A 20,889-nucleotide genomic window follows, 5' to 3' on the forward strand; every position below is an offset into this window, starting at 1 on the left:
AGTCTTAAGCATCTCATGCTTCTCATGAGTTAATGTATCCCCAGATGGATAATCTGCTTCAGGGCTAGTTATAGATATCACAGCAGGAAGGTTTTAAATTATCCACTGCTGTGAAGAGTCCCCCATCTACCCCAGGTTCCTGTATCCTTGCACCCACTTAAGGTCTCTCTTTCCCTGGAGTTGTTATGCAGAACAAAAACTGCTGCTATAATCATTATATAGGTCAAGAGCTGCTACTATTCCTGTCACCAGACACTCATTATTCACTACTCTCTGGCCATTTTGATTGCATTTTACTCTTCATAAACTGGTTCTATTTGCTGTTAACCATCTCAACAAGAATAGTTCCAAGACACTTTTTTTTTCCCACTCAAAAAAGAGAGAGGAGGGGGGGGATAAAAAAAAATGGACACTTTTACTGATTTCATTTTAAGAGAAAATAACTCTACTTTCACAAAATCACAGAATGACAGAATGGTTGAGGTTGGAAGGGACCTCTGGAAGTCACCTGACCCAGCATCCCTATACAAGCGGGGCCACCTAGAGCTGCTTGCTCAGGACCACGTCCAGGCAGTTTCTGAATATCTCCAAAGGTGGAGACTCCACAACTTCCCTGGACAAACTGTGCCAGTGATCAGTCACCCTCACAGAAAGAAAGAGTTTCCTGATGTTAGGAGGGAACCTCCTGTGTTTCAGTTTGCACCCATTGCCTCTTGTCCTGTTGCTGGGCACTACTTTTTACCTTCTTTGTACCTTCCCTGCAGGTATTTATATATATTGATGATCCCCCTGAGCCTTCTCTTCTCCAGGCCGAATAAGTCCCAGCTCTCTCAGCCTTTGCTCAAATGTGAGATGCTCCAGTCCCTTCATCAGCTTCTTCACCCTTAGCTGGACCTTATGTCCATGTCTGTCTTGTACTGGGCAGCCCAAAACTGGACAGCACTCCAGGTGTGGCCTCCCCAGGGCTGAGCACAGAAGGATCAGCTCCCTTGACCTGCTGGCAATGCTTTGCTTCATGCAGCCCAGGATACCATCAGCTTTCTTTGCAGCAAGAGTACATTGCTTTGCTTTAAATGACACAACAATGCACTTCAGATCTCCCTTCTCCACTGACAACCTCCTTTATCTCAAGGATTACTTTATCCAAAGGTTTTCTCACCTAACATGGAGAACTCTGAAACTTCTACATTGAAAACAAGCTCCTCTGCACTGATTGCCATCAGAAGTACCTATTTATGTTGGTCAGCAGAGCTATTCACCTTTCTGAGACTCATACACTAGGTTCATACGCTCTGTTCATTAACCCTAATTCCTTTCTGTCATACCTGTGAGGAACAGACCGTTAAGAATTTCCTCCCCAGCGTCACCCCATTCTTACTAAAGGGTATCTGTATCTTCTGAGTAATTCAACATGAATGCACTTTCTTCTTCAATAGGCTGTTCCACTCATTACTATTTGCCATAGTTATATTAAATTTATCCTTGTCTCTCCATTAGAATACTTGACAAACTAGAAAAAAATAACTGGAAGAGAGATCTAAGCCCTGCTGTATATCCAAAGAAAAATAAAAAACAAACCCACAAAACACCAAAAAACTGCAACAACAACAAAAACAAAACCACAGAGATCCTAGCTTGCACCCAATCTACTGACTCACAGCCATGTTGGCTGAAACTGAAGGTCAGATCCAAAGCTGCAAGGGTTAAACTGTACAGTTTTGCCCAGCCATGCCTAAGGGCTGTTAGCAATAAAGAAGAGTAGATGGGCTTGATCAGCAGTCTGCCTCAAATGCTTCTGAATTAATTGGAGGCTTTCTGCCATTCCTGAGCTAACACAATACCTATGAGGGACCTGGAATGGAAAGCACGATCATGCAATTCTCCTTCCAGGCATGATACTGTAGCCTCCTTCTATGGACATCAGCCAAGTACCTAGAGAGAGCTGGGAGCTCTTGATGATCCTGCTCTGAAAAGAATTTCCAAGGCGATGGCTCTCTGGAACGTCCTTTTTGTTCCCAAGGGGAAGAAGTCATATGCCCCCCTACTGACAACCCAGGTCTGACTTTTCTTCTCTGCTGGTAGTACCCCAAACAGATCTTGCAAGTTAAGAGCCACTTTTTGTTAATACAGATGAATATGACACAACTCTCCAAGAATCAGGGTAAGGTATTTTTCACATAAAAATGGTGTTTGCACATGGCAAAAGGGGCTGGGGGAGAGAGAAAGAGAAGCAAAAGAAAAGAATAACAGATGAAAAGCAAGAAGGTCCAAGCCCAGCACCAGGAACCTTTACTCCACTCACCACAAAACTTAGGGACAAGTGTAATCCTCACTTTATTGATATAAGAAAGTGAACCTGTCTCTCACACGCATACTCTCTTTCTATTCCTTTTTTCTTAATGCTCACAGAAACTTCTACCTTTAGTCAATCATCCTTGCTGTAAGTCTTTTTAAATTGTAACTGCATCATCTCTCAGTTCTGGGGGGCCCCTTTTTCACATGAATCCCTGGGGATGTGGCTGCTATCTTAAATTCTTTGTACATTCATTCTCCCTGTATTTCATTTTCTGTCAAATTAGACTCTGAATTTATGAATACTGTTATCCGGAACCCTGGAACCTCCAATATAAGAAAGACATGGACCTGTTGGAACAGGTCCAGCAGAGGGCCACGAAGATGATCAGAGGGATGGAGCACCTCCCCTATGAAGACAGGTTGAGGGAGCTGGGGCTGTTCAGCCTGGAGAAGAAAAGGCTCTGGAGATATCTTATAGCAGCCTTCCAGTACCTAAAGGGGGTTACGGGAAAGCTGGAGAGGGACTTTTTGCAAGGACATGTAGTGATAGGACAAGGCGAATGGTTTTAAACTGAAATAGGGTAGATTTAGATTAGATATCGAGAAGAAGTTCTTCGCTGTGAGGGTGCTGAGACACTGGAACAGGTTTTCCAGGGAAATCATGGACGCCCAAATCCTGAAAGTTATTCCCATGAACTTGTTAACATTTTGAGCCAAAGAGTAAAAGTAAGCATTAGTTGTGATAAGCATAGCTCTGCCTGGGGCAAAGGAAACGAAATAATCTATGTCCACGGCACGTTAAGCAGCAGGGTGATCAAAATGCATCTGTACATCTCAATTTTCAGTTCTAACCGAAGAACTCTATATATTGTGTTCCCCAAACTTACCATTATTGCCATGTGCAGGTTTACACACCTGCTGGTTACCTTGCTCCCAAGACAGTTGTGTGTCTGAAAAGAAAGCAAATTATCTGGTAGGGGAGAACACTGTTGAGAAAGAGGAGCTGAAGCTGAGCTCCTTCTCATGGTAGTGGAGCTGCTACGGCCACTTCGCAGAGCAGAAAACTATGCCTAGAGCTGAAAAGATTATGCTGCCAGAGGTACTAATTAAAAGTCTGGAAACTCATAACAATTTGTGATAGTCACATTAATACAATCAACTTAGCAAATCTTCTCAGGATTACTCAGTTCCATTTGCATGACTTGGTTCTAATTCTAAAATGTATTAAATTCTCTTCCTTTGAAAGCAGACAAAAAAAGAGGCAAATTAGATAGAAGGTAAGGTTTTTCCTGCAATATAAAAGAAAATTTGAACAGAAAAACAACTGTCAGATGAAAGCAAGAGAGACAATGGGAAAAGCAGTCTTTCACTGTTGAACTTCACTCTGTTTTACAAACCAATAAAAAACCAGATTAATAGATTCCTTGTACAATAAAAATGGAAATAAGACAGACATATTTCCTCCTTGCAAACCTTTTAACCAGAAAATTCTGCACTGCCTTCTACCTGAGGACAGAAAAAGAAGGATTGTAAAGAAAGGCAAAATTTTGTGTAACAGAAAACAACAAAATTATCTAAACCATGGAGGGTTCGTGGAACTAATAATACCAAAGAAAGCTAAACATACTCTTGGAATAAGAGATACTACTCTGTTACTAGAAAAGGCAGTGATCTTAAATACAGGATTGATAAGGCAACTAGTAATTACATTGGACTACACTTACTTTATATCACCTCACAAATAGAATCAGCATTTAAAAAATAAAATAAAATAAAATTTTCTATGAAAATGCAAAATGATGACTCAAACTGAGACCCTAAAGCACTATTGTACACCTCAGCTGGACATTCCATTACAAGTATTTAGTCACCATTTTGTCTGTTATTGCCTGCAACTACACTCTTGCCTTTCACAGTAAGGTACATCACTTTAAGAGGTTAAACCATGCTGTAAAGGCAATTAGACTCCACTGCTTCATTTTAGCTTTCAGGCTAACAACAGGTCTGGTGACATGAAAGTGGGGAGCGGGAAGCAGAAAATTCACAGATATCCCTTGTAAGACCCACCTTGTGGACATCCACCAGGACGTTTTGTCCCTCAACAGAAATGGCCAGGAAATGTATGGCCTCCAAATGCCACCCACCCCTGAGTTCCCATGGTAAGGTCTGTACCAGCAGCAGAAGTCACAAATCGCTATATGCTTCTATGTCCCTGGCTGGGCAGTTAACAAAAACCACATCGCTAGAGCTTCTTCTACCTGGGAATTCACAGAACTCTCTTTTAAAAGTTGGAAAACTTCACTCAGTGAATATCAGGTTATGATAGATTTATCTGTGAAAATCCAGGCTCTTCTCCCAAAACTTACACACCCTACAATCAATCACCTCCATGTGGATGCTCTGAGGATTCTTTCTTTGTTGTTAGGATGATCTAAAACACTGGCTTACACTCTTAGTTTTCCCGCCCTGGGATAGCAGGCAGGGATGAAGAAGGGATGGCTCTCCAGGTAGCCATGCAGCCATGCTCTGTAGCCCCGCAATTCCAACTCACTCTTGCAAAAAAACTTAAATTTGCTTGCTAAATGCAGGCTTGTTAATCAACAGCAATCTGCTTATTAATGACAACAAAGGATACAAAATTGCCATGAAAATAAAAGGTTGAAATCAAAACCAATTTAAAAAGGCAACTGCTATATTTTAAGCGATGCAGTGGGGACAGTGACTATGTTTAGATAAGCTATAAATATAAAATACAAGGATTTGAGAGGAGCTTCCCAAAATAGCAACAGACACAAGCCTAATAAAGTCACAGATTGAACCACGGGCATCACTGTTTAAAATATAATGCAGGGCAACGTTAGCCAGCATGGACAGAGGTCACATATTGCATTTATTAATGAAGACAAACATAACTGAAATCAGAAATAAACCCAGTTTGGTTTATTTCACATTTTTGTATCTTCCATTTCATAGAATCACAGAATAGAATCATAGAATGGTTAGAGTTGGAAGGGACCTTAAAGATCATCGAGTTCCAACCCCCCTGCCATGGACAGGGACACCTCCCACTAGACCAGGTTGCTCAAAGCCCCATCCAGCCTGGCCTTGAACACTTCCAGGGATGGGGCATCCACAACTTCCCTGGGCAACCTGTTCCAGTGTCTCACCACCCTCACAGTAAAGAATTTCCTCCTAATATCTAATCTAAATCTCCCCTCTTCCAATTTAAAACCATTACCCCTTGTCCTATTTCAAACAAGTTTGCTCGAGAAGTCAGATGCTTTTACAGAAAGCCATTACAGAAACACAAAATCTGAGGTAAAAAGGAAATTGCAGTTGTCAGGTATGTTCCTCTCCATCGTTACAAGAAGCATCTGCTTGAAATTATCCCTAATGAACAAGCTGTATTCTTAAATTTCTACATAATCTGAAAACCTTTGATTTCCATTCAGAACCAGAGGGACTCAGTTTGAATAACTGCCTGGATGTTTCTCAAAGTAATTACCAGAAAATCACAAAACTCTGTCAAGAGGTGCTAAAAATCCAAGTAATCAACATAAGCGCTTTGAAGAACACACATCAGAGACAGAAGCTTAGATATTCTTCGTGTAAGTATCACTGAAGAATTAAGATCCAGTTTTTACTAAGTCCAGAAAGTCCATTAAGTCCCCTTCCCGCAAAGATGGAAAAGTGAAACATACTGTGTTGAGGAGATTGAGGCAAAAACCTATCCATTTGCCTGAATATAAGTGCTTTCTGTCCAAATAAACACGGTTACCCCTTTCTTTTTGCCTGAAAACATGGGCTATCCTAAGCTCTCACATTAATATGATTCAGCTGTCAAAGGCAAAGGGATTTTTCTCGTTAAATACAGATTCAATGATATTCATTATGCAGCATTCGAGTACTCTATCACAAGGAATTTTAGGACTGGATCCTTCAAAGGGATCCAGGCTTACAGTAATTTTCTGGGGTTATGAAATCTTCCAGCGAAACAGGGAATGATTAAGCATTTATAAAACAGAGCTTTGCTGAAGAAGCTTCCAAATAACGAAATCGTATCCACAGGAGTAAAATAATTCACACAACCTGTAAAAGTCACTGCATTTAGCTTAACTCAGCTGTTTGAGGGTGTTAATAGGAACAGGCAGAAATTCCTTTCCAGTTCCTGGAAACCATACTTTTTGGCGGTAGGCAAAGCATACATAAAAACATGTTTAGTCTTCTTAGCTATTTATAATTATTCTAGTCTTTAATGCATACTGACAGGGAATGGCTAATGAGAACTAGGATGAGCAACATTTTCTTGATTTCCCATGTATCTCATAGGGAAAAAAAGAAAAGAATTCTGTATGTTTAGATTAAGCATTTCCTAATTCAATATTTAAAAAGAAATTGCCATGCAGTGCTTCTCACACAAACAACAATTTTTAACATTATTTTGTAAGCAAAATATTGGAGATAAAATATTTTCGTACATTATAAGTTTACATAGTGAATCTGTCTGCATTCATAATCAGTGACACCTTTTCACAATGTTTTGAGCACAGCATAAACAGAAAGCCAATTTCAAATGTTTTATTAGAATGGGTATTTTAAAAACCACAAAGGCAAGGAGAAGCCAACAAAAGGACAATGAAGGAATATTTTTTTTAATTATTTTTATTTTTTTTTAGGAAAAAGGTTATCTACTTGTTACGGCATCACAGAAAAGTGAGCTTTGAGCTAATTCAGCTCAAAGGACAAATTCCATGAGCCTCTTGTCATTCAAGCTGACCTCTCTTAAGTTAAGGAGTACAAAAGGTATTTAGATTTCCTTTCAGAATCAAGCCCTAATTTGACTATACACATAAGAAAATTTCTAATTAGTGTTCCTGTATATCCCTGAAAAACTTAAATTTCTGCTATTTTAGCAGACTTAACCCTGAAATTTAGGGATATCAGCATGCAGAAAAATATTATTCCCTAAAAAAAGAAAAGTATCACATAAACCATAGTGAATATCAGAATTACTAAAACAGAGAAACAGAGAAGCCACAACTCAAAATAAAGGTATGAAACCAGAGCAAAAATAAGGTTAAAGTTGATGCTAGAACCCAAAACAATTAAATATTATTTCTGAAAGCAACAGTTCTTATTCTCATATAAGAAGTGACTATTTCAACAATATATTTGCAGTTTTTAAACTGGTTTTGACACAGATGCTTCCTTGGAATTGTGCCATTCTTTTTTAGTATGTTTCTATATTGCACCATATAGCCTTCCAGTACACTGTTTCCTGCACTATTAAAAAAAAAAAAAAAAAAAGTCTTTAGTACATTGATGCAGTGTTCTAGGTACTCAAAACTCTGTTCTGTTTGTAGAGGTTTTAAAACATTTTTCTAGTGCAAAAGTTAACCCTCAGCTCTAAGTAGAAGAAATGCAGTTCTGCATAGTTTCAAAAGAGCACTTAAACCCATTAATGCAAACCTGGATTCCTGTAAAGTGACTGAGAAAAATGCAAAAAACGGGCAAAGGAACAGAATGGGCAAAGGTACAGAAATAGGGTAGCAAATCAAGAATACACAGAGCACACAAAGATGAATGACATTTCAGGTCTGGTGGCTCTAGATTTACCATTAATTGCTATAATAAAATTAGCAGCAGTTTCTTTATTTTCTCTCTTAATTAGAAAATGGGTAAAATACAGCCAGCATTCACTCCTACTTGTTGCCAAGTTATACCCTAATTGCAATGGAAAATTGTAAGAATTACCAGGTAAAAGGCTTATTGATTTCAATAGGCTCTGTTGACTGCAGGATTGTTTGTCTGTGTAGGAGAATAAATAAAAATGTCATATTAGGTTTGTACAATCCACCCTAGGAAATGTGGTATGGGTGGGACAAGACAGATAGAAGGAGGTCAGCTATTCTTAGACTGCTGTTACCATGTAGCCAAAAATATGTGGGGTGAAGTAGGGGCAGAATTTTCAACTGGAAAAATGTTGCATGAATTGCTTGGTTTACACAGTGAGGAGGAAAAAGGGAGAGAGAGGATGATTTTCCTGCACAGTCTCTGTATTGCAGAGGAGCACAGACCCTCGTCTTTCCATAGGGCAGAGGCAGTCATACCCAACATCTGGGGCAGGGTGTCCTCTAACACCTCCTGAAGCTGATGAACCAGCCCATTTGCAACATTGTCCAATAAGTTTTCAAAAGCAGGTCCTTACACTGCTCGTATGACAGAGCACATGGACTTGTGAGATGGGGAGAGACTCTATCAGAGAGTGTAGTCATAGGACAAGGGGTAATGGTTTTAAACTGAAAGAGGGGAGATTTAGATTAGATATTAGGAGGAAATTCTTTACTGTAAGGGTGGTGAGGCACTGGAACAGGTTGCCCAGGGAAGTTGTGGATGCCCCATCCCTGGAAGTGTTTAAGGCCAGGCTGGATGGGGCTTTGAGCAACCTGCTGTAATGGGAGGTGTCGCTGCCCATGGCAGGGGGGTTAGAACTCGATGATCTTAAAGGTCCCTTCCAACCCAAACCATTCTATGATTCTATGACACAAGGACATGAATAAAAATCATTCTGCTTTGGCTATACTGATAGGGTCACAGTGTTTATACTTCCATAATCTCTTTCCATAAGGGAATGACCCTTTAAATGATCATAAATCTTTGCAACAGGAGGGTTTTTACCAGTATAATTAGATCAGGAAGAAAAAAATACACCCTTATGTGATCTAGTTATTATGCAGAGAACACATTTCAATGTATTCTAGGCACTGCTTTACCTGTCCAAAGATATTTATAATGAACTATGTTCTATAAATATCTCTTCTTTGAAAAGGTAAGCACTGACTGCTAGACTCAGAGTCATGCATTTCTCCAACAATGTAAATATTAAATGACAGGCCTTTGGTGAATGAACAATGATCTTCATCAACCATGGTCAATGAACCATAGCATTATAATTTGATCTTGTTCATTACATATTACTTGGCATTAGATAAATTGGAAGTACTTTTTGAATTTGCCAAGCACAGCTGAGGTCTCTTCTCCATAACTCCTTCAATTAATCACATATAGATGTTGACTTTTATATCGTATTTTGGGTTATTTATCTTACAGCATATCATAGCTCATAATAAAGGAATTTGAAGTATAAATCTCCATGCAAAGGCAAGTTTTAAATATGCTAACAACTTTCATATTTGGTACATTCAACTAAGCAGCTGGAGGAACTGGACCAAAAAAGGCTCAGTAAATGTAGACTCTTAAGTCTTGCATAAATCCTCACGTGATGCTTTAATTCTGCAGTCCACAGGCAAATACAGAGGAGGAAATATTTTTAAAGTGATGTGATAATCTAAAAGAAAATAATATATTCCAATCTTTCAGGTTACTCTGTGACCAGCACAGTCTATTCCAAATTTTATGGGATAAACAGATCTATGTTACAGCTCCTGCTAGTTACTGCTAGCAATAAAACATATTCATTGACAGCAAGTCCTGGAGGAAAAGAGCATTTATTTTTCATTAAATGGGTACTTCAGGATATGCCTACCCTTACGGTTTGTACAGTTCCGAGTTTCTTTGGAGGCATTTTGGAGACCATGCCAGGAGTACCCTGTTCCTCAGGTCCTGCTGCTGGGAATAGACACATTAGTCCAGCTCATCTGTTGGCAAGTCAATGCTCGTCAGACTTTGTTAATCTTGTGCCTAAGGCTGGCCCTGCTCCTGACATTGTCCGAGATACTCGGTTCTATCCCGCATTGGAAACACAAGTATGTAGCACAGAGATTTTACTCTGACAGCATTAGACTACTTTGCTTCTGGGTTCTACCATATCACATAACATATCGCTGTCAGTAGATGGCTTCCCTGCCTTACTTCAAAACATTCCAAACAGCATATTTAAGATAAAGTTGCTTCATGCTGGAAATACCAAACAACATAATAAACTACCTCTTCTTCCCCAGGCTCAGTTACTACCGTTAGAGTTTTTGTGTCAGGCGTGCTCAACTTTTTGCCTGTCTGTATATTCAGGGTGGAGTTTACCAACCAGTCAGGTCAACACCTTGTCAAGAAACATCAGCAGGCTGACACAAAATTCCCAATATCTGCCAGCAGTTCTCTGTTTTGTTGAGCAACAGTCATCTGGCACACAGGGAGTATGAGTCCAGCTATTTTAGAAACAGATTAGGGCAAATTCACAGTAGCAGCATTAGGTCAGCCAGGCCTAGAACGTACAACCCAAGTAATTCTTTCTATCGTAATTATAGCTTTATCTTTGTTTTCTTTAAATTATTTTAACTAGCCTATTTTTGGATATTCCTAATATATTACAAGGAGATGAGACATTGCTAGATGAAAAAAATGCATAGAAATTGTAATCAGAATAATAAATATCACATGATATGCTTCAGTAACAGGTGTTCCCCGCCATATAGTCTTACTGCAAATCCCTCTTACTGAGCAAGTTTTACTTGTCTTCTGAAGCACAGATCATTAGTTTCTGACGAGCCCCCAATTACCTCTTGTTGTTACCAATTAAGTTTTGTTCTACCAATGTTCCTTTGGGATCTATGGTGATTAAGGAGCTAGAAGATGATTCAAGGACCAAAGCAGTCACTGAGTGCTGATGTACTACGCCTTTGCAAAAGACCAACAAACCTACTGGCCTGGAGACCAGGAGTACCACAGGGCTCCACCCTGGGATCTGTCCTGTTTAACATCTTTACCAGTGACCTAAAAGAAGCAATGAAATGGTTGCTCATAAAGTTTGCAATGACACCAAACTGGAGGTGGGCTGGAAGGAGAACAAAGTAACATGCTTGAAGACAGGGCTACCATTCAGATAGACCTAGACAGGCTGGAGGAATGGGTCGACAGGAATCTCATTAAACGAAGGACAAATAAAAAGTTCAACACCTGGGAAGGAAGAACCCCTTACAGTGCTACAGGATGACTAGGCACTGACTGGCTGGGGAGCAGCTCTGTGGAAAAAGACCTGTGGGTATTAGTAGACAACAAGTTGAATATGAGGCAGTGGTATGCTCCAGCTGCAAGGAAGGCCAACAGTATCCTGTGCTATATCAACAGGAGCATAGACAGTAGATCAAAGGAAATTATCATCCACCTTTACTCAGGACTCATTCGACCCCACCTAGAATATCACATAGAGTTTTGGATTTGCTAATCCAAGGAAGACATCATTAAATCAGAATGAGTTCCATGGAGGGCTACTGCAATGGCCAAGGGCAGGATTACCTACTCTGTGAGGAGAGGCCAAGAAAACTGGACTTGTTCAGCCTGGAGAAGAGACAGCTGCAGGGGGAGCTAGCAGCAGCCTCCTCATAGGGAGATTTATCAAGACAGAGCCAGGCTCTTCACGGTGGTGCACGGCAGGAGAACAAAAGACTCTAAGCACATGCTGAAATAGGACAGGTTCAGACATTGTAAGGAAATAGTTTTTTCCCCATGAGGGCAGACAGTCAAACACCGGAGCAGGCTGCACAGAAAGGTGACGCATCAACATCCCTGAACTTTTGCAAGACCTGACTGAATAAAGCCCTGAGCAATTCTACTTTATCTCATAGGCTGACCCCGTTTTGAGTAAGAGGTTGGCCTAGAGATACGCTTCCTGAAGTCCCCTTCTAACCTGCACTGTTCTGTAACACTATGCAGTCTTTTTGCCCTGACCACTAGAAGACAGGTGCATGAAACTACCAGTTCAAAGAATTTAATCGACTCAATGAAGGCATATAAAACTGAACAGAAATTACCGCACACAATAAAAGCTTCGTGCTTATGACCACATGAGCCACAGAACCTTCTGCGACAGCCTGCTTCCACGCTGCAAACGGCTATTGACCGGGACCCACAGAATATTCTTCTTCCATGACCTCATTCAGCACAGTTCAGAAATTGCCCACAGATACCCCAAGGGTCAGATGAGAGCTCTTTAAACTGAAGATCAATGGAGACACAAGCACAAGTGTCTATAACTGAATGCTATCATGCTGCAATTAGATTTTTAGCCTTCTGAGGAATTAAATTCTGGAACAGTCTGGTAATATAAGTAATTGGGAATAACAGAGCTAAGTGCTTTCAAGAGCTAAGGAACTTTATCAAAGTGATAAATCAATCAATGTCCACAAAAAATTAACAAAGTCCTTACATGCAGAGGACTCGGGAGATTTGTATTTGCTATGCTGAAGAAATACCTGGATAAATGCCTACTGCCTATGTGATGAAAGTCAAAATCGCTCTAAAAATGTGATACTAAAATGTAAAGCAGCCCTGATAAGCAGTCTTTGATGAAAGGATCTGAGATAAAAGTATACAGTAGCATTACTCCTGCCTAGTTAATCCTGAAGTAGAATACTTTTCCCTGTTTTACAATAGATTTTTTTTGGCCAGGAAAAAACAGCATACAAAACCCAAACCAAATATCATTACCATTCTGCGTTACACTGGCTTTGAATTTGTAGGTGTTATGTTACCTAGGGAAAAGTCACAAAAATGACTAATGCAATGGTTAACAGTTTCCAGATTGCAGGTCAGAAACGGCCCGACTGAACAGTGTGGTCCAGACAAACACTCTGGGCACACATTGTCTTGAGAGATACTTGTCGGGTGCCTGTTGCCCAAACAGAAAATAATTGTACATAACAAAGAAACAGTGTGACTCATCATTCATGAATGCTTTCTCTGCAGGCAGAGGTACAAAAATGATGGAAGGAGACGTCAATGTTTTGGTCAGATGAGGACATCAATTCAGTTATACGGATTGGCTGGGCTTCAGCATAGGTCCCACAATTCCTCCATATGAGGCTAAATGAGGCTCTTAGTAAAAACGTGGCCTCCATTTAGCATCAAGGAAACAATACATACCTACCGTTATTTCTAACCGTGAATAAAAAGAGAAAACAAATTATCTAATGGCAGACTATTTTTATTGCCCTACTAAAAAATAACAGCATCTCACCTACACCTCAGGTAAACAGTGTTAAAGGCCTTCTTAACATCAACATCAAAGTAAGCACATTGTTGCAAAACACAAAAGTCAAACAAATAATGCTGATATGGTTGACACATTCAAAGGATCTTAAATTTGAGATTCTTTCTATAAATACTGTGCATTCTACCATAACAGAGGCTACATTTCAGAATGCTAAGTACTTTGCAGGTGGCATACTTCATTTGGCAAAATTAAGTTACTGTATCATCATTTAGATAGTGCTTTTCCCACCTGTCTTGTCCTTGTCCAAGTATTGCATCACTGCGGTTTGCAACACGTTCATGATACAGCTTTAATCCTTAACAACTTTTCAGCCACAGAGTCCCGGCTTCTTCCATATTTTCCGAGTATAGAGTACAGCTTCTCACACTAAGTTAGGAGGAACTTGTAATCCAACAGCAGTCTCTTAACTTCTCCGTCAGCTTTCATCTGAGACTCCCAATTGCTGTCTGGCTTCTTGCAAAGCGCTGTAGGAAAGCCAGAACGACAGGGATAACTAAAGCCAGGTTCCTCACGGGGTATAGAGACCGAATGAAGTGCTGGGGTAAGTGGTTTTCAAATATGACTACTCTATATCAGAATTGTTCAGATCTTCAATATTTTGGAAAAAAAAAAATGCCAGATTCCCCAGCCACGAAGCACAAACGTTCCTGGCTGATGCGTGTGCCACATTTTCACATTTCACAACTCTTACAACTTTTTGTGTCTTTCTAACAATGTAGTAGGTATCAGCTTACTGTTTTAAATTTGGTCACGTTTTTGGGTTGGGTTTTTTTTTTTGTTTTGTTTTTTTTTTGTGTGTACAGCTGTAAGAATTTATTCTTTAATTTTCCTTTTGAAGATGAGAGTTCAAAGTTAAAGTAACTAAGGATAATGGAGCTGCACAGGCTGAATTTTACTGCCATTTCTGCAGCTGTGGTACACTGAAACTTGACTGTAGCTCCTACTCCAGATTCATGTTGGCATGACAGATCCGGACCTTACCACATACAATGCTACATCTCAAGTTTTGATATACATTTTAATCCAACCAATCGGAGTAAAAAACACTCTTAGTACCTGGCCATCAAGAACATCTGTTACTGAGAGCATTTGATCATAATATACCCAAAGAGACTGATATGGCAAGAGCAGTGAAATGCCAGAGTAGATCATTTGTCTTATCCCATCAAATAAAGTGGGATGAAATCCTTTTTAATTAGCGGGGGGAAAAAAACATATCAATCTTTTAAAAATGGATATTTTTTTTTATTGTAAGAAAGCTATTTTACTCATTCAAATATTTATTCTGCTTTTTACTTTTATTATTATTGTAAACAAACTAAGTTCCTTTGCTAAATAGCTACAGAAGAATAATCAGCACAAAATAGATGGTTAATTGCAACTTAAATCTGCGCAGTCTTGTAAGATTACAGCAGTTTTACGCCTCTGTTTTAGCAGAGGCGTAGTCATTTATCTAATGACTAACAAAATATACTTGGGGTTAAGACTACTTTGACTATAAAACAAATATAAAATATTATTTATGCTTTTCAGCCTTTGAAGTTTAGAAATATGAAGTATAAAATCAAATCATTCAAGATCCCATGACATACTAAACTGCCTGAAAAAGACATGAGTATCTTCTGCACAATACTTACCTATGCATCCATTTTAAGATAGAAATAGACCAGTCAATTTGCATGAAATATTACAAGGCACTATAATATGATTGCAAACATTTTCCTCATAAGCAGCTGCAGAATTTTTTTAGACCATCTATAGTGATCTGTTGCTACTATAAGTCTAATCATTTGCCTTCCCACAGTTACTACTTATTTGAACACATGTAAAATTTATTTTTAACACATACTAGATTCTGGTTTCATTCATACCACCATAATTTCCAGAATATAATTATGTCTATCAACAGCCCATGTCTTTGTATGGAAACTGACTTTTTATGTCTCTCAATCTTGTGGGAAAATTAAGTATTGATGTGCTTTTTGTCTTTACTTTTTAAATTATTTGGAACCATTCTCAAAACCCCAGAACAAAATTGTCTTTAAAACCAGAACAGGCCAACATAAGCAATTGATATGAAATTAATATTAGGGGGAAAAAAAAAGTAATTATGAGTCTTTACCATTGCTTTGAAGGATACCACTAATACACAAAGCTTTTCATATGCATATCATGCTATGAGAAGGTCAGTAACTACATGTTTGGAATACCTTCCTGTAGTTTAGCTGCTCTCCTGCAATAGGTTGCTCTAAAAGATTCCAGAAAGGGAAAAAAAAACCAACCAAGAGAGCACCCTCAATAGTTGTATAGAAAGTAAAAAGCTGAACTGAATTAGCTAAAGTTGTGCCATTAGCTATTCTTGAGGCTTATATAGTTCTCAAGAAAGTGATGAGATTTTACTGGTGTTGGATCAAGTCACATGATGAAAGGACAGTTGAACTGGGATTCTCCTTCAAGAAAGCATCAAATCGACAATCATTCCAAATGATATGTTCCTTTGCACAAGAGCAGTGGAGACTTTTCTGTATGAAATCCCCTCCAACCATAATGCTAGAAAGGGACTGTTTACCCTACACTGCCAGATTTTTTCAGCTACCTGGCTAACATGAGACCAATCTTCATTCACTAGTTTGGCTCTTTGGGAGTTCTCTTGCAAATGTCTCTTCAGATTTACCTCAAGCTACACCTTTATCTCCTATAAAGCTTTTACTCATTCTGTGTCTAATGCCAAGTGCACCTCATGGGTAAGACTTGTCCTTCCTGTGACATCAACCTTTCACTACCCAATGGAAATCTCTGTTGTTAATACTGCCTTGGAAAGCCATATTCCCAACATATTTCATCTGCGCAAGGCTCAAGTTGCTACAGAGAGATTCTGCAGAGAAAATTCCAGCAGCGTTTCTTAGAAGAGTGACCTTGACAAGTGATCCTCAAAATGCTTTCTACAGTTGTTGCCAAAGACTTAATACGAAAGTACCTGTTAGTGACAAAAGAAAAAGCTATCTTTATACACATATAAAAAATACATATGAATATCTATCAAAAGATGTTAGTCCAAGGCAGAATTTTAAATGAAAACTTGACAACTTCAAACAAATTGAGTTACAAAACTCTGAAAACGTGTAAGATAAAACCAAAACATTTTCACTCTTTGTTTCAACATGATTTTACATCTCAACAATATAAAGCTGAAAAAAGGGTAAAAAATAAATTTTATTTGATGATAGTATTACCAACTTGGAACACAACTTTTAGAATAATTTAAATCAGAAATTCTAACTTTTTTTTAAACTTCCTTTAGGCAAAAATGTTATATACAAGTCCATGGCAAGGAAAACATCTCATTAGAATTGCATTCCTAACATTCAAGACAAAAATTCTCGTAAGCTCTATCTGTAACCCAAGTAAAGGAGGGCCACAGACCAGGGACCTACTGGTTCTACATGTCAAGAGGCACAGGTTGGCTCATATCCAGCTTGCAAAGGGCAAAGTTTCTTTATGATGGGTTTGTCTTAGAAACAGCTAAGTCAAAAGCATTCCAAAATAGAGTCAGGATTCAAGCTAGTAAATAAATAGTGTAGTTGATGAAGAGCCAGTGTTCCTTATCAGCCTTTTTTGTTTAACTACACAAACGTAGCCACACAAAGTTCAGGAGCTTGCTTTTGCTGATGCTTTTGACAAATTAAATGTTAGCTTTTACATCAGTTTTGAAGACCCACATGATAACATTTTTCTGAACATAAAAGCTAAATAAATTAATGTTTTACTTATGTGTGTAAACTTTACTGTGTTATGACTGGCAAATAGTTGCATTTGTGGTGTTGATGGACTATGCAAATCAAGAAAATCATTTATATACATACCTAGTTTATCATCATGTTGTTTCCAGAATAGGAATCAATGAGCATGAATATATCTGAATCCTTGCTTTTCAAAACAAGTTGACTCCAATAGTTTTTATCTACTAAATCTCTGGTTCTTCAGATCCTAAACAGGCAGAGCTTTCAAAAGAAGTCATTTCAGTTGAAATCAAAACAGAAAAGAATCATAAAACACACAAAGACAACACATCTTTTCAAGGGAACTCTCCAGCTGCTCATTTACCCTGGCTTTCCAGTTCCTCTGCACCAGTGAAAAGACCAGGACATGGTCTTTACTGTTTTACAAAAAACCCCAACATTCTCAAATATATTTCATTTGCCCACAGACAGCCACAACAGAATGCCACAACCACTACAGAGGAATGCTGCATTGTATTTCTACAGTCTTCAAATTTTCATAAGTAGGCTTTGTTTTCTACAGTTCACTAAATCGGACTGCAGTTTTCTTAATTTTATGACTCGGTTCACAGCAAGAATGAAAGATCAAAAGAACATAAAAGTTATTTTAATTTCAGAAATTGCTTCGGTACACTGATTGTAGGGCTCTCACCTAATGCACAGTCTATTTGCAAAGAAAAATCAAAACTGCTTTTTCAAATGATGCTATGGCTGCACAGCTTTATGAAGCTGAATAGCTGCTATCAGTGGTCTTAGCGGTAATTCTGGAAGTAAAGCATCCAACGTCCAATGTATTAGATCTACAATTTATTTATTTGCTGGTACAATTTAGCAAAACTGACCAGAATGATTCATAGTATTTGGAAAGTTGTTTCTAACTTAAATCTAACAAATTCAATAAAATTTGTTGTGTGTCAGTTGATAATGAAGAACTTCAACATTGTACAGCTCATGTTTTAAACTTCCAAATTTCTTTAGAATTATTAGTGAGTTGCATTATAATTCTCAAGAAGCTGCTTAGGATCCATTAAGGCAGCAAAACATTTGGTTCCTTACTATTCTGCAAATATTAATGTGCTTGCTACGATTTCACTGCATTTGGACAGTAATCTACATTACGTACTGCAAATACATTCAATTACATCATCAATATAAAACTTCTTTTCATCCAAATAAACCAATTTCCGTCCAGTTTTCTATGAGAACTCAAGAGAGAAATGCAGTAGATTTAATCGTACAACTTATATCATCAATAAGTATCTCAGGTAAAATTCTGTATTTACAGAACTACCTTAAAATATATGTGATATTTCAATCTTAATTAAATGATCAGAATAAAGTTTAGAAGGGACTTGCATGGTACACAGACCTTTAGTGCTTCTCAGCTAAAGAAATAGTGAAATTTCAACTATTTGTTATACTCACATGAGATTCAAAGATATATCTTGGAATGAAAAGTAGTTTGACATAAGATTCTTTCAAGCCTCAATGATAATTGAAAAAATTCTAATATGAAGCAATAAAAGCAGAGTTTAAAGCTACAAGAAAGTTAGAACTTACTATTTAACAGGTTGCACATATGTGCATGTATACACATATTTACGTTTAAAATACTCATATGCATCTTTCGGCATTTTTTGTTTAAACTACTTTCCTGTACCTTCTAGAAATGTTTCTATTTATGTAATATAAATATTCCTAAAAAGAAAATATTTACCTAGAATTATTTAGAAAATTGCTATTGAAACTGACAGGTTTTTTGTTCTCCCCTTCAACCTCTTAGTCACAGATCATGAAAAACATAGTAGGCAAATTTGTAATTTGGCCTTCAGCAACTTTGGAAAACAAACACAGAAAACACAGTCAAAACCTCTTCACTGTACAACAATTAGCTGAACATTTTTAACATGTTTCAATAATGCTAGCCTAAAATCTAAATTAAAGGTCCAATTCTGTCTGCTTTTGAGAAAATATAAATTTTACTAGAAACAATATTAGAACCAAAACCAATTCAAAATGAATAAAAATCATGATACATTAGTATTATGTTACCTAACAATGGAGGCTCAGTAAAAAGAATACAAGGCAAAGAATAGAATAGTGCACTGTGGTTTTATTGATGGCAGCAATGACAATTTGCCTCTTTCATATGTAAAAAGTATTCAGCTTCGTGTAACTAAGAACTTTAAAAAAGTCTCTTGTGGTGTCAGGTCCAAATTCCTTCTGTTCACATGAGCTTTCTTTGTTCCATCATCCTGCTGCTTGGAAAAAGACAGAATTTCCTCTAGAAGTCTTCTTCAAGTTGGAGCTGCCGGTGAATTTCCCCCCACCCCGAGAAGGTTGCTAAATGAAAAAAAAAAATACAATAGATAAGCATAAAAACTCTGTTCATTGTGTAACATACATTTCAGTGTTATTTTCTTCCTCCCAAAGAGTGGATATCTGCTTTTCAGTACTTACAGAGATACAAGTCTTTAAAAGAATAAATCAGAAGGTTGCGCTTCAATGCAATAAATATGACTGGTGTAATATAAGAAAAGAACACTTTCTGGCAATGACTTCTCACAAAAATGCAGTTTCTGCATTGGTAAAAACTTCAGTACAGATTTTATAGCAAGTTTGACAAGGTGTAGATTAATTCTGTCATGGAGCAAAGGAAGACTCAAGAAACAGATAATGACCTAGCTCTCATTGGTTCACAGTCTCAGGTTTTCAAGCTCCTCCAAAAGCTACGATCATTCAAAAAACTAACTTCTCCCCACTTGTTCCCCTTCTTTTTCATACTATCATGAAATTCTATCCAGGAAATATAAGCTGTGTTTTTATTATTACTAAGATACTAATTCTAATATCTTGAGTCTCTAGGAGTCCTCCTCAAAAATGGCAAGGAAACTAAAGGCCAGTCAGCCTCACCTCCATCCCTGGAAAGGTGATGGAACAGCTCATCCTGGATGTCTTCTCTAAGTATGTGGAGGAAAAGAAGGTTATCAGAAGTGGTCAACATGGATTCACCAAGGGGTGTCAAGAGGATGGGGCCAGACTCTTTTCAGCGGTGCCCAGCGACGGGACAAGGCACAACGAGCACATACTGGAACACAGGAAATTTTGTCTGAACATAAGGAAAAAATTCTTTACTTTGAGGGTGCCAGAGCACTGGAAAAGGCTGCCCAGAGAGGCTGTGGAGTCTCCTTCTCTGGAGATATTCAAAACCCACCTGGACGCCATCCTGTGCAACCTGCTCTAGATGAATCTGCTTTGGTGGGGATTTGGACTGGATGATCTCAGAAGGTCCCTTCCAACCCCTGGCATTCTGTGATTCTGTGTTAATATCTTATACAAACCTGAGTCAGTATTTGACTCATACCCTAAACAACCTAGAGCGGGTTCAAGGACACTCAGTGCAGTGCTCTGATAAAATTCTGAGTGTTCTCTTCCTCACACTGCTGGATATTAATAAAAATTTCTAGGTCAACTGCAACCACAGCGAGGTACTGATTACCCCGTACCTCTGTTACTTCACCTTAATATGACTACTCTGTTGGTCTGTCTGCATAATAAACACCACATCAAGATTTCCTTAAGGAAAAACTTCTTTACGGTGAGGGTGACAGAGCCCTGGAACAGGCTGCCCAGGGAGGTCGTGGAGTCCCCTTCTCTGGAGATTTTCAAGACACGCCTTGATGCAGTCCTGAGTAATGTGTTCTAGGAAATCCTGCTTTAGCAGGGGACTTGGACTAGATGATCTCTAGAGGTCCCTTCCAACTGACAATTCTGTGACTCCTGAAGTCTGCAGCAATTTTTCTTACC

The 20,889-nt window shown here is 38.5% G+C and overlaps 1 protein-coding gene across 1 annotated transcript in view; it reads right to left on the bottom strand.

The window, feature by feature from the left end:
• Window positions 1–16,487: 16,487 nt before the first annotated feature.
• Window positions 16,488–20,889, bottom strand: part of TDRD3 (tudor domain containing 3) — a 116,829-nt gene continuing 112,427 nt past the window's right edge. The window contains exon 14 of the mRNA XM_074160280.1: window positions 16,488–19,425. The gene's annotated coding sequence lies outside the window, so the exon portion shown is untranslated. The remainder of the gene's footprint in view (window positions 19,426–20,889) is intronic.

This window comes from Numenius arquata, chromosome 1 (genome assembly GCF_964106895.1).
Source record: "Numenius arquata chromosome 1, bNumArq3.hap1.1, whole genome shotgun sequence".
Taxonomy (NCBI): Eukaryota; Metazoa; Chordata; class Aves; order Charadriiformes; family Scolopacidae; genus Numenius; species Numenius arquata.